Genomic DNA, 14559 nt, shown 5'->3' on the forward strand with positions numbered 1-14559 from the left:
CCATATCCCACAGTAATACTGTAGCTGTTAGGCCTTCTGTCCCATAACCAGCAAATTATACTTGCCCGTTATGCTATGCCAGTTAGTGTTCACAAAATTCTTAGGAGACAGGAGATGATTATCCTGTATATGCAAGTATTAGCCTTGAACCCAAAGGCTGCAGTGTTTTAACTAATGCCAATCATAGATCTGAATTTTCTGTTCAACTTGAAATTCAAGACATAGCATTGCAGCTGATCAAATCTTTGCAAGGTCTATCCAAATGACTCAGTAGGCTATTTTGCCATCTTGTCCTATAATTAACTATAGCAAGTTGTAATTAACAAGGGTGCTTTAAATCCTTGATTTAATGTTCTTTTAAAATAGATGCAAGGTAAATGGAACTCTGGACAATCTGTCTGGCTTTCTCTTCTCTAGCATTTCAAAGGCACCTAGAAACTTGGCTTCTAAGTACTACTAAGCAGATTTAGACCCAAAGGGCATGAGATACATAAAAATTAGACTGGCTGTAAGAGAAAATGGAAAGGGCAGATTGGCAGCATTACATCAAAGAAGACAGTCTGTTCAGCATAAAAGAGGAATAGAATATGATACCAGGTTGGACTATCTCTTAGAACTCTTAGAGTTCAGATGACATTAATAAGCTACTTTCTCTCTCATGCTTGTAGTATCATTATGTACAGGAGACGAATATAATGCTCTTGTGTATAATTTATTCTGTCCTCAACCTGTAGATGCCTAATCTCATGCTCTGGGGAGAATTTTCAGAGTTTGACTCCAAATTTACAGGACTATCAGAGATGCCAGAGCAAGCACAGCTGCAGACATGTGAACAATAAAGCTGATATTAAAAAAAAATAGATGGGAAAGTGAACTACCAGTATAACTTATTGCCACAAAATATGCTGAATGTAAGAATTCAGGAGCAAACAGAAAGCACTGGTTGTTTCATAAGTAATGAGAATATCTGGGTTTAAAACATAATTTAAACCAAACCCAATCCAAAACAAAAATTAATTTGAATTACTCAGAGTATATCCCCACAGAATTATGTGAATGAGAGAATAGCACTATGCTAAATTATTTCATGGCTGTAGTAGAAAAGTGAGGCAGTATCATCAGGAGGTGGTGCTCATTGTGTAAGTGAGAGGTAAGGACTATTGTGGCATGAAATAAATCTTTCATACTTCATAGCAGCAAGTATTAAAAATACAGCCTTTTATGCCTGGAGCTTTAGACAAAACCTAATCCCAATCATACTGTGATTCTTTCCTGTGGTAATTTCTAGTATGTGTAATTGTGAAATATTCTGTGTCAAAAATATTATTACTCTTCTTTTACTGGTTGGGAAATACAAAGCAAGCTCAAATTAATTACATAATGGAAAATGGTGCCTAGCAGTCTAGTAATCAGACTGGCAGTTACGAGATCTGCAGTGTGTTCCAGTTTTAGTTACAGTGAATTGATACCTGGGCTTGGGACTTCGGGATTACTTTTACTTCTGCCCTTATTTATGTTTGAATTGAGCAAATAGTGAAACAGTTTGAACTGGAGCAAAAAATATTAAATGTATTAGCATGCTTCCATATCCAGAAAAAAAGCCATTAATAAATACCAAAGTGGAAAGTTCTCCTATCATGACAATTTCTTAAAAATTATGACCTATAGCGTGGCCAGTACAATTAGGGAAGTGATTGTGCCCCCTGTACTTGGCACTGGTGAGGCTGTACCTTGAATACTGGGTTTAGTTTTGGGCCCCTCACTAGAGAAAGACGTTGAGGTGCTGGAGCGTGTCCAAAGAAGGGCAACAGAGCTGATGAAGAGAGTCACAGGGAACTGGGGTTGTTTAGCCTGGAGGGAAGGAGGCTCAGGGAGGGACCTTATTGCTCTCTGTAACTACCTGAAAGGAGGTTGTAGCAAGGTGGGGGCTGTTCTCCCAAGTAACAAGCGATAGGACAAGAGGAAATGCCTTAAGTTGTGCCAGAGCAGGTTTAGATTGGCTGTTAAGGAAAATCTCTTCACTGAAAGGGTTGTCAAGCATTGGAACAGGCTGCCCAGGGAAGTGGTTGAGTCACCATCCCTGGAGGTATTTAAAAGTCCTATAGGTGTGGTGCTTAGGGACGTGGTTTAGTAGTGGACTTGTCAGTGCTGGGCTAATGGTTGGACTCAATGGTCTTAAAGGTCTTTCCAACCTAAATGATTCTATAATTCTATGATTCTATAATTCTATGATTCTTGACTAACAAATCACAGAGGTAGTGTTATCTACCAGGAAGTAGTCAAAGTATTATCATCAGGCTAGCACAGAAAGAGTCTGTCATTGCAAGCTCTGTAAGACCCACTGAGCATGAATGTTATTTCTTTCTCACAGCATAGCTTCTATAGCATTTTCCATCAAGAAATTTGCTGTGCAGTTAGTTTTCTATGTAAGATTTAAAAGGTTGATGAATTTGGCCCTTTTTTTGAGTCAAAGATGGTTGATTTAGTTCATTAATCAATTTATTGGTATTAGTATGCAAAACTGAAGTGAGAATTCTTTGCAGATAGGGTTGGTGCCTGCAAAAATACGGCAAAAGGACTGCAGAAGGTCAGTTAAACAGAACTCCTGCCCTGAAACAGGATAAAAAACTTAGAGGTTGGAACGAGTCTTTTAGAAAATGTTTCTGAAGTAGCTCAGATTTAGTATCAAATGAGATACATAATGAAATGTAGAACAGTGAAAGAAACTAAAAATGAATTGCTGTTCATGCAGTAGAGGTTCCTTAGTCCCTCCTTTTATACAGTTTGCCATGACTGGTTTGTTTTGGGTTGGGTTTTTTTGTTTTGTTTTGTTTTGTTTTGTTTTTTAAATAACATTGCCACATTTAGCAAAACCATCACTGTCCCAGTCTCAGGTAGTATATAAGCAAGTATCAAAATTTAAGTACACATATAGTGTGGGGGGCAGATTTTCAAAGGTATTTGGGCACTGAATTCTTAGCCTTGTGTGCTCTAGTACTGTTCCTAATAAAGTCACATTCATCTATCAAGCACTTGCTATCTTAAGATAGGAATCTACTTTGCAACGTTGTTTATTAAATTCTCAGGGCCCTGTGAGAATTCTCAGGGCAGGCTTCAGAACAGCCACTTTAAAGGCTGGTACATGCAAGTTCAAATGTGCTAGGTGGATGATAAGGCACATCAGTAGAAAGGCTGTGTCAAGTATCTAGCAAACTCAAGTTCTAGTCCTCTACATTCAACATTTCATTACAAAGGTGCCTGTATATGATATAAAGCCCCAACAATGTGCAATTTAACAATATTTCTTGTGCTTACCCTGAGATTCAGTAAATGGATGGACTCCTAGAAGTCAAGACAAATGGTGTATAAATAGTTGCAATCCCAGTTTTTAAGGCATAAGTGGGATTTATCCAAAGCTCGTCTTTCTTCTAGAGTTTATTGCAACTTGTTAGCTGTGGGGTTATTTTTCAGTCTTTTGCCCAATGATTTGGTAGTCTTTATTGTTAGAGAATATGGAGCTTTCTTTGCTTTACGGATGACAGCAGGAAGACACTGCCGAAGGTTAGAGGTGGCAAAATTCATTTTATCTGCATCAAAATAGAAATAGGAAAGATACTAAAATCTGTTTCTATTTGTAGCATTATAACAGATAGTACAAATTACCTCAGTTACAAAGTGTCTTATCACTGAATGCTAAATGGCATTCATACTAGTATAAATTCAACAATAAGCATGAAACAATTTTATAGTACAAATTCTGAAACTTTCTGCATAGGCAAAGAAAAGTCAAATGTAGTTTGTAGAAGGAATCCATACATATTCCTCAGCTCACATATAGCTCCTAGACTGTAGTAGCTTGCACCCCATTAAGTGATATCCAGGTCACCTTGGTTTTCTCACTATGTATCCACTGAAGTGAGGCAGAAATTCTGCAACACTGGCAAGCCATACAGTCGTGAAGGATTATATGTAAAGGTCCTTCTTCATCTTTCCTACTTCTCCAGATATACTCTTTGGACTAATAAAAAGCATTTTCATTATTTACAGGCTTTTCCATGCCCATATTCTCAGGTGGCTGTGGTTATGCTACTGCTGGGTGCTTTTCTGTGGCACTTTGCTACAACATACCTCAAATATGGTGAAACTAATGAGGCCCTGAATCTGAAAAGTGTCTTCAGCCTTATTTTAAATCCTGAGGCATCCATCTTCAAACTTAATCTCCTTACAAGCCTATGTTTAGGTACACACTTAATTATTTTGCTGAATGGGAATGTTGATAAACCACAGTGGCATAACAGAGGGAAACCTTACTAAAAGATTTTAATAGTGCTTTGTCTGCATTTCAACTTCTCAGGATATTGTAACACCAGTGGTGTAAACCAACATTAAAAAAACAAAACAAAACATAAAACTATTGAGGGAAAAAAATATAATTTTGAGTAATCTCTACTAAGACATGTTAAAAAAATATGTATTTCCTCTTCTTCAGATATACATGGCGATGTTATGTGAAATGAGAGTATGAATTTTAACATTCACCAAGACAACCTATAATGCCACAGTGAATTTTTTCATCGTAGTTTGTAAAGCTATTGGTATTTCATGTTACCATAAGTATGCAAAGCCATTTACACAGCAGCATGTAAAATTGCATGTTTCAGTGAACTTTCAAACTATTTTTCAAACTTTACCATTGTTTGTTTGTAGAGATTGGACCAAGTGATTTGTCAGTTCATTTTAGTTGTTTTTGTCAGTTTCTCATTCACTGGATTATAAGATGCTGAGTATTAAATGAGGATCATCAGAATTCATGAATGATGCTGAATGTTTTTCTACCTGTCTTGTTTAAGCATCAACAAATAGCACTAACCTAAACCAAAGTGGCAGACAATAGATTTGCTAGAGGTTGCTGCAATTGGATGTAAATTATAAAAGGTTGAACTAATATAACTGTGTTAAAGAATATGAAGGTTTTAAAAATGTGGGTTTAGTGCTATAACAAACAACAACAAAAAAGCTGCAGTGACTAAAAACTGATTATTTACAAACAGCTAAGCAAACTCCAAATTCCTCTAAAAATCTACCAGCTTCTCTTTTAGATGTGCCAAGTGTATCTCTCTGCTCTTTTTCTTTTTAGTCTTTCTATATATTTTTTATAAAATTTTCTATGTGGTAAAAAACAATAACTTTCATTTTTTTCATGGTTGATTGATGCTACTCTTAAGATCCAAGCTTTTGGGCTGCCTCACTGCTGTTAGAAATCCATCCCGGTTGTCATTTTTTATGAATTGCATCAGGTTAGTATTGTACTTCATGCACAGGTTTTGGCCTCTGCTTTCAAGGAGTTCTGATGGAAAATGGGAGTTCTAAGAGAATAACCCAATTATTTTTCAGGTGGAACTGATAAATGGGAATATTAATGCTCAATCTTTGAAAGACTGAGATGCCTCCCCATGGCTGGGTGGAATTTAGACATTCAAGTACAGAAATGCTGACCCTAATCCCATCCCTATTAACAGTAAGTTTTGGAAGATGCTTTGTGTTCTTGTCCTGGGCAAGACCAGACATGTCTTTGTTGGCAACATGGAGAGTAGTAACGAGAGCACCCTCAGAAAATTTGCTGGCGCTACCAAGCTGTGTAGTGCGGTCGATACACTGGAGGGATGGGATGCCATCCAGAGGCACCTTAACAGGCTTGAGAGGCGAGGCTGAACAAACCTCCTGAAGTTCAACAAGGCCAAGTGCAAGGTCCTGCACTTGAGTCAGGGCAATCCCAAACACAAATACAGGCTGGGCAGAGAATGGGCGAGAGTGGTCCTGAGGAGAAGGACTTGGGGTGCTGGTGGATGTGAAGCTCAACATGACCAGACAATGTGTGCTTGCAGCCCAGAAAGACAACCAAATCCTGGGCTGCATCAAAAGAAGTGTGGCCAGCAAGTCAAGGGAGGTGATTCTGTTCCTCTGCTCTGCTCTCGTGAGACCCCACCTGGAGTACTGCGTTCAGCTCTGGGGTCCCCAACAAAAGAAGGACATGGACCTGTTGGAGTGAGTCCAGAGGAGGGCCACAAAGATGATCAGAGGCTGGAGCACCTCTCCTATGAAGCCAGGCTGAGAGTTGTTGTTGTTCAACCTGGAGAAGAGAAGGCTCCAGGGAGACCTTACAGCAGCCTTCCAGTACCTAAAGGTGGGTTGAAAAGAAAAGAAAGCTGGAGAGGGAGTTATTACCAGGGCCTGTAGTGACAGGACAAGGGGGTAATACTTTTAAGTTGAAAGAGGGTAGATTTAGATCAGATATGAGGAAGAAATTCTTTACTGTGAGAGTGGTGAGGCAGTGGAACTAGTTGCCCAGAGCAGCTGTGGCTGCCCCATCCCTGGCAGTGCTCAAGGCCAGGCTGGATGGGGCTTTGAGCAACCTGGTGTAGTGGAAGGTGTCCCTGCCCATGGCAGAGGGGTTGGAACTGTACTCTTTAAGGTCCCTTCCAACCCAAACTATTCTATGATTCTCTGGGGAGGAACATTCTATTTGATTCTTTAGCTCCCAAAGCTGCAATTTGCCCCACTGACAGATTAATCATTGGAGCATATCTTCTATACGCCTGAAGAGTTGTGATGCTCACCTTTGCTCTCAGCTGACCTGCTCTTCACAGCTAAGCAGCAAAGAAATGGCAGTGACACAGAAGGTGCTCTGGATGTTACACTGATTTTTTTAATTATTTGGAGCATATGTGGTATGATTCAGTTATCTAAATATATGCAATATTAGAGATGTTCTAGAGTATCCATTGGTGATGAATGATACCACTCAGAACCTGCAGAAGAGCTGTGCCCTTCTGTAGTACCATCTGAAGGCCTAGCAGGATACCAAGGGCATTTCAAATGGCACCAGATACATACCTCTAGGAAATGGAATACATGCCTAGTGCTTCACTAAGACACCACAGCACAGATTCTGAGGCAAAACATCCAGTCATTTTTAAACACTTTCAAATCACCAAGTTACTTTCTTTAATCAGGTTTACCCTCATAATAAAAATTACCTCCCACCCCCCCCCGAAAATTCTTGTCACAATAACCACTTAAATTACTTCCTAGCAAATCACTGGGACTTACATTGTGTTTATTGATACACACTGAGCTTTAAGTTTTTTGTTTTTTAAATAGCAATATTTTCATATGGAATCACATAGTTATATTTATTTTGGATTTTATTTTTGTTATTACTAGCTGCATAACTTGTTGGAAATACCTGTCAGATGATCTTAGTATTTAAAAGGCACTGGTTTGGGGTACTTTGGGTACACATTCCTGAAAATCCAAAGGATAAATAAACCAATCCTCCTATATCCAGTGAACTAATTGCTCCTTTTGATCACTGTGATCTATGTTTCATAGCAAACATCCTCTTTAAATCAAAATTTACATTGATTTAAGAGGAGCAAGACATGGTTTATCTGCTCTTAAGAATGTCTAAACAGTTGTATTTACTGGAAAACACACATAAATTTCAGGAGAAGAATTCACATCCAAAAAAGAAAGAAAAAAGCCTTCCTTTGGCTGTAACACCACCCATTACTGGATCATACCCTGGCTAGACTGGATTCCACAGAGCAGGTGGAAAAAAGAATATTTGAAAGGTAAACATTTAATCATTGCCTCTGAGAGCTGACAGCCTTTTGAAAAGCATAATTAACAATGCAATGGTTGTCTTTGTACCATTAGCTTTGTGATCCAGTGTACAAAAGAAGCAGAGAAAAGATATGCAGGGTGGAACAAAAGGCACAAAGTTCACCATGTAGCAGTTTGAAGTTAAAAAATGGAAAAGTCAGACATCAGAAAAATATCCTTAAACTATAGGGAATTGTACAGTTTCCTCAGGAAAGCAACATTATTTCAAATGCAGTGTGGAATCTGGTTGAGTGGACTTTCTGTTGGATTATTTGATATTAAGAAGAAATGTTAGGCTCATAAATGAAACCTGGGAATAACACATAACCAAATGGTAACAAAAGGTTTTCTGAACAGCTGGAGCCTACCAGTGTTCTTTTACATGGTTGTTTTTTGTTTGTTTGTTTTTCCATAGTTTTTGATAACTGTATTAGAGAATTGACTCCTTATATGGGATCTTTTTTACTATATGATCTTTCTAAGCCTTAATGGTAAGAAAGAGTGGGTCAGGTAATAAAAATCAGTTACATATAAAAATAAGTTTTGCACTGAAATAGGTGGAGCTATGTTAGTTTATGTCAACTGGTTCTAGATCTAGGAAGCCAGTATTGCATATAGGAAAAAAGGCTGTGATTTGGCAAAACTTAAGCCTGCAAGTAAATGGAATCACTGAAACATAATACTGCAATGCATGTAACAGTGAAAGCCCTTGGATGTCCTGAAGCATTAAGCACACAGATTTAATCATGTGCGTGATTGCTTTGTGAAATCAGAAAGAGAGCCATGGTGATGGTCTAGCACTGTAGATGTTACGTACCCTAAATCTCATAAGCAAAAGAGCTGAAGTGTTGTTACAGGTACTAATAGCAGCAGGGAAAAATGTAGTCATTTGTCTTTGTGTAGTAAATACATTACCATTGGTGTCCTGATTTATTTTTTAGTGCCAAATTGTTCATTATTCATGACCTGCATAGAATAGTCAAGGGGTAAAATAAATGTTTATGCTAGATACATGTTATGTAGTGATATAGCTCTGTGATTAAAACTAATCAATGCTTTTCCAAATGGCAATTCCAGTGAAATTCTAAAGGGCAAAGAAAAACTTAGGCATAATACATCTGTTAAATTAGCCCAACTATCAAAATCCCACAGGATAAACATTTTCTCAGGAGAAATACATCATACAACACAAGAGTTAATGGACTAATTATGGAATTATGAAATTGTACCAAAATATTTAAAGCTACAGAGATAAAGTAAATAGGTGGAACAACTCTTAAATCAGATCAGCTGGGGGAGATGCTGCAGTGTTAGTTCTGGGACTGTTGTGTTCAAACTGAGCTATCAGGAAGACGATTATTTATGTCTATGATACTCTGAAAAAATCAGGAATAATGGGAGATTAAGCTCTCAGTTACTGTTTAGATAAGTCATTACACTAAGACCAATGACAATCCTTCAAATGTAGTTCTTCAGAAAAAACTGTATCTTGCCATCTGATGAGAAGGTGAAAATACAGATGCTTGAGTTGAGAGCAGAAGCAACCAAACCCCACTAATGATAGCTTCTCTGTTATGCCCAAGGTATTTCTGACTTGGAGTATACCTAGACAGTTAACATTGTGTAAAGAAATATTCTTAGATATTAAAATTCTGGCACAAAGACTCATACCAATGTGAAAGCATTTCTCAAACAGGTGATGGAAATGGGTAGAGAGCTTCATGCTGTTGTGAGAAGACTTTGCACTTTGACCACAGGGATGTAGAAGTAAAGGACTGTGAATACCTTGCCACTTTGTAGAACCTGTGTATGCAGTAAAATTATATTTTTGTTGCTAAAATTAATTTTAATCAATATATATTCTAAACTCCTCTCCATAAACATTAGTTCAGACAGTTGTTCCCATGTCTGAAGCTGAGTTTATATATATATTTTAAAGCTCTAATCATGACAAAGGCAATATCAACTACAAAACAGCTTGCGTAACAGGAATGTAACTTCTGTTTCAGTTAGACCATCCTTGTACAGAAATACCTACTCACAACTGAAATATATGAAGCAAGTGTCCATTACATCCATTTGACCCAACAGCGAGTTATTTCCCTTCAAGCATCAATTCAAGTTTAGATTTAATTTTGTCTTGCTTGAGCTTCCAGTCATTTGGTTTCTCTACATTTTTTTCAGATTCTGAATATTGTCATTTTCAAATTAGTTCATTCTTTTTATTTATTTATTTATTTATTTACATCAATAGACTGAGTTTCTTCTTTTACTACAATGCAGGTTTTCATAACCATTCTTGTGACCTCTGATACCTTTCAATTTTCCAGCATATGTTTTTAAATGAAGACCTTAGTGGCCTTTCACAAGTAGTCCTGTCATATCCAGATAGAGGGAAAATCATCTTCTTATTTACTACTGTCTTGCTTAAAGAGACAAAGTTTACATTTGCCCAGTTAGCTGCTGCAGCTCTGTTTTGGGATTACACATTCAGTTGATAACTGATTTTTTTCCAAAGACATTTCATCTACCTGATGATAAGGAAGATACCTTTTTATAATAATTCCACTGAATAATAACTATTCCAATATGATAAATACTCTTTGCTTCCAGATTTTTATTATTTGTTTTAAAGCAACAGGATACCAGGTTAACAACGCCCAAACCAAAGTAATCCCCAATGAAAACAGTTCAAGGAAGGGAGAAATATACTTTTAAAGAAACATCTGGAATGAGATGACAATGTATATGTCTCTGACTTTACACTAGTGGCCAGAGCATCTTCCTCACTCTTACAAATTACAGGCACAGCATTTAAAGCAAGCTGTATGCAGTCATAATACTGATCAATCCTTCCCATGTTATCCAGGAATGACTAATTTCTTATCTCCTCTAATGTATCTATGTGGAAACCCTTTCAACTGCTTGGATCATTGCAGCCCAATGTGTGTCTCCATAGGGAACATCCAAATGAAGGCTTGCAAAGTCCTCCTTCCATTAGCATTTGACAGCCACTTCTGCCACAAAATTCTCAGGTGGATGCTTTTGTACTGAAGTCAAAGTATTGAAGGATTCACTGTGCCTTCCACTAAGAGCTCTTCTTTTTACAGCATGCATTTGTTCTCCAGACAGTATATTCATAAATGACGTGGGAGAGAGAGTGAGGTCTGAGGTGATAAAATCTGCTGATGATATGAAGTTATTAAAAATGAAAAAGACAGGAGTTCACTATGAAGAAATACATAGGGAACTTATAAGACTGAGTGACTGCGCAATGAAATGTAAGATGAAATTCATTGTAGATAAATGTCAAGCGATGCATCTGAGGAGAAAGACGTTCAGCTTCCTGTATAAAATGATGGGATCTGAGGTGACCGTTAATGCTGCATGAGTGATACTTGAGGTTGCGAGAGACAGATCAATGGGAAAATGTGCTCAGTACCTTCCAGATGGCAAAATTAACAACAACCAAACGAAAATTCCCAACAGATCAAATCCTGGGACTTATTAGGAAATTATTTGAGAACAAAACAGAAAATGAAACTGTCAGTGTATAAATTCATGGGTCACCCACATTACTGAATCCACAGAGCATCCAAAGCATCCTGTCTGCACCATAAAATTTCCCTTTGTGCAGAAAACAGAACTCCAAGGAAACCAAAATACATCCTTATAGAGGGTTGGCTTGAAAATGAATCATGCTAAGAACCTTGATCTGGAAACACCACTGTGTAAAGTAATAGAGCTTTTGTTACAGTTCTCTAGCAAAAAGATTCTGAAGCACATACCTTTTTGCACAGGAATACTTAGCAAAATCCTAGATTAGATATGTGGATTCCCATACAAAAGAGAAACAAAGTTTATGGGAATGAGTGATATTTTTATTTACCTAGCTTGTGTGTATATACATATGTCTATATATATCTAAAAGCAGGCAAGCTTTCAGAGGAACAAGCATTTCTAGGAGAAACACAGTAAGTACCAAGCTAAATTTCAGCTAGGAACAATTTGTAGAGATATAATTTATATACCAGAGAAAAAAACAGAGTGTTTGAAAGGAAAGGTTGGTTGGCATCCGTGGGGCAGAGGGAAGAAGAAACAGGAAAATATTTAAGGTCTGTGAACCAAAGTCTCTATTCAGTCTGTGGTTCCCATTGTTATGAATTTTAGTTGCCAGGTTCATATCTTCCATGTATGTTGTAGATCTCCATTGAAGATCCATAGTCAGATAGAGTGATTGGTCAAAAAGAAAGGGAACTGCAAAAGCCTATATCTGATCAGGAACCTACCTATGGAAAGCCAGAATAAGGTTTTCCCCCTTCTAAAGAGAGGAGTTTGTTTTATAGTATACTGCTCTGCAAGGACTTAGGAAACTTTCCCCACACTGAAGAAAGGGACTTAAAATCTTTAAACATCTCCTGAAGTGCCTCACTGAAATTTGTCTCACAAAACACGTCTGAAGAATGGCTCAACATACTTTTACTCAATGATTATGAGATTATTGTACCCATCCAGCATATGTAAAACACTTCCAGCTTCAGTTTATTCCTCTATGTGAGGGAATTGTAGCAGTGGCTTACCTATGTAGATTGGAAGTATTCCTGAATGGAGCACCTGATCAGCTACTTTAGTGAAGCTGCTTCACTTTGAGATAGGTAAGTTCAGGGCAGGACCTGGAATGTCCATAGGTTTTGCCTAGTGGTTACAAAGCTCAGATATCACAAGAAGGACCAGAGCTTTGTTTTGTTACTGAAGGAGTTATTACAGCATGAACAGTCACCCAGGTCTTTGTGGTAGGTACAGCTCTAACCTTTCCCTTACAGATTCTGAAGCTTTTTTTTAACCTTGTGTGAAACACTATTGCTTAGGATATTCGAGATTAAATCCCTTCCAGCCATGGCAGTAGTAAAATTTCCGTCTTCTGAGAGGAGGCTCAGAATGGTGTACAATTTGTGTACAGCATTATGTACAATTTTGTACTAGAATTTCTAAATGGGTCTCCAGATAGGGATCTGGTCATATCCCATATGCTCAAAGACAGAGCATGCAGTAAACATACTGAATAACAGTTTGCTCTGGAGAAACAGAAATGAGAGTCACAGGAAAGTCGGCTTTCCTCTTCCAGACTTCATAACCATAAAGCTGATTTCTACAAAACGTGAATAAAATATTGTTGAAATTAGTGAACATACAAAAAAGAGGACACATTTTTTATAGTTTTACTTACTTAACCAAAGTTGTTGAGTGGAGAATTCCAATTAGTCAGAACGTTGCCGTCACTTCATGGAAGCATAGTTATTCATGGTGCCAGGTAACAAAGAAGCAGAAGCAACAACAGGATTAATTCCTTAGTGGAAACTGGGACACTGGAATACACCACTGGGTGTTGATCAGATATTTATTTTAGTATATAGTAGTGCCCTTTCAGGACACTACTTACATTAAAACCAGGAGAAAAACTTTTAGAATAATTATTCCAGTGGCACTGATAAATTGCTAGAGAAGAAGAAATGATATTTGGATGATACTTATTAATGCAATGAACTAGCATTGTGCTGTATTGTTTTTCCCCTTACTGAGTTAGAACCTTCTGGCATGAAAGAGTAAGAAACTGAATGGAAGAGAATTTAAGTATCCCGAAAGGGTTTATTAATAGACAGAAAATACAGTCTATCTGATTGCCTACGTACTTCTGGTTTACAGTGATGTGCCAGCTCACTAGGGAATAGGGTGGAATAGTGGATAACAGGGACCTAGATACTAGGAGAGTAGAAATAATTATTTCAGTTGCTAGAAGCTTTTCATGGACTGTCTGACATTGTCCTACAAAGAACGAAATGCATCTGAGGGGCAAGAGTATGAAAAAGGAATAACCCTAACTTCTTCCTTTGTTTATATATTACCTGTCTTCACACTTTTCTTTCTCACTTGATGTTTATCTCTGTTTCCCTTTTCTCTGTCCCCTCCTATCATTTTTGGTGTCTTCAGTCTCCATAATGGTCTACTATCAAATATATCTGTCAACATCCTCTCATAAGCCTGCATGAAATGAGTTGCAAGTGAATGGCCACAAAGTGTTTGTAATGATGATGAAGACGACTATTTGGTACTACTGATGTTGTATATTAATTAAATAGTAAGATCTTAATTGGAAATGTTGGGAATTGGCTTACCCTAAGACAGAAAGCTTTAGCATCTGATGGGTTTCACATACCTTTTCTACTTCCTACCACATGGTGGTTTTCCTGAAGGGAAGGAAAAACTATGAGGAGTGAGAGGACAAGAAATTTTTGTGATCCGTGTCAAGCTGCACCCAAGAAGGTGCAGTAAAAAAGTGGACTTCTCTAAAGTGGGAGTGATATTATTTCCCACTCACCATCTCTTAATGTCTCTTGTCTTTAGCTTAAAAGCTGTTTGGGATAAGATTTCCTTTTGCTAGAGGCTACAGATCATGGCTACTAGCCTGGTGTTCCTGTGCAAGGGACAGATGCCAGGCAGCAGGGAAGCAGGCTCTGCAGGGACCACTCTGCCAGGATACATGGGAAAGGTAGAAACAGTTAAGACCCGCACCATGCACAGTAACATACTTTGTGCCATGTAAAGGGAAGAAAGGATCCTGAAGATACTTTGTGCCTGAGGAATAACATGTTATACATACAGGGGAAAAAAACTCTGTGTTTGTTTGACATGCGTAAGACAATCTAAGAAACTTGGATTTGGGTAATCTAAATGATGGTTTGAATTGAGATCATAGAAAAAAGAAGTCAATTTTTCTGGGATCAAAGGTACTAGTTAAAAAACACTGATGCACACCTTACATTTTCTGTTGAATCTCTGTGTGTGGAATCTGGCTTCAAAAACATGGAATAGGTTCCTGGAAAGTTCTTTTAAGGC

At 37.8% G+C, this 14559-nt stretch overlaps 1 long non-coding RNA gene across 1 annotated transcript; it reads right to left on the reverse strand.

Moving 5' to 3' along the window:
* Nucleotides 1-1939: 1939 nt before the first annotated feature.
* Nucleotides 1940-14335, reverse strand: LOC119142639. The gene is made up of 3 exons (XR_005102365.1): nt 14324-14335; nt 9216-9219; nt 1940-2210 (listed from the first exon to the last, which is right to left on the reverse strand). It is a non-coding gene; the product is annotated as an uncharacterized LOC119142639 (long non-coding RNA).
* Nucleotides 14336-14559: the final 224 nt, after the last annotated feature.

Source organism: Falco rusticolus, chromosome 2 (genome assembly GCF_015220075.1).
Source record: "Falco rusticolus isolate bFalRus1 chromosome 2, bFalRus1.pri, whole genome shotgun sequence".
Lineage (NCBI taxonomy): Eukaryota > Metazoa > Chordata > Aves > Falconiformes > Falconidae > Falco > Falco rusticolus.